Consider the following 400-nt stretch of genomic DNA (forward strand, 5'->3'; position numbering starts at 1 on the left):
GGGGCCCGCCCGGGGGGCGGCTGCTGCCTGCCTGGTGCGGAGCAGCGCCCCCTGTGCCAGGCTGACGGAGCATCTCTGTGACCTCTACAGCGCCGTGCCCGCCGGCACCGACCCCGCCGACGTCCTCGCCCTGGAGAGGGCCAGCTGGAGGTAAGGTGGGCACAACCGGGAAGGGTGGTCCCCAGGCACCACCGAGGCTTTGCCGCAGCCCCGCGTCCTCTACCCCGTGCAGGTCGCAGGGTGATGCTGCCAGCGACGGGGTTTTCCCGGGGAAGGAGAGCTTGGCTGCTTTCTTCGGCTGGCTGGACTACCTGGATGAGCTGGTGGCGGGTGCCCACCCGGTAAGGAGCGCGCGGCCGGCCCTGCAGAGCACGGCAGCCCCCCTGCCCATGCCACGGCT

Source organism: Egretta garzetta, unplaced genomic scaffold (assembly GCF_000687185.1).
Source record: "Egretta garzetta isolate BGI_Z169 unplaced genomic scaffold, ASM68718v1 scaffold296, whole genome shotgun sequence".
In the NCBI taxonomy this organism is placed as follows: Eukaryota; Metazoa; Chordata; class Aves; order Pelecaniformes; family Ardeidae; genus Egretta; species Egretta garzetta.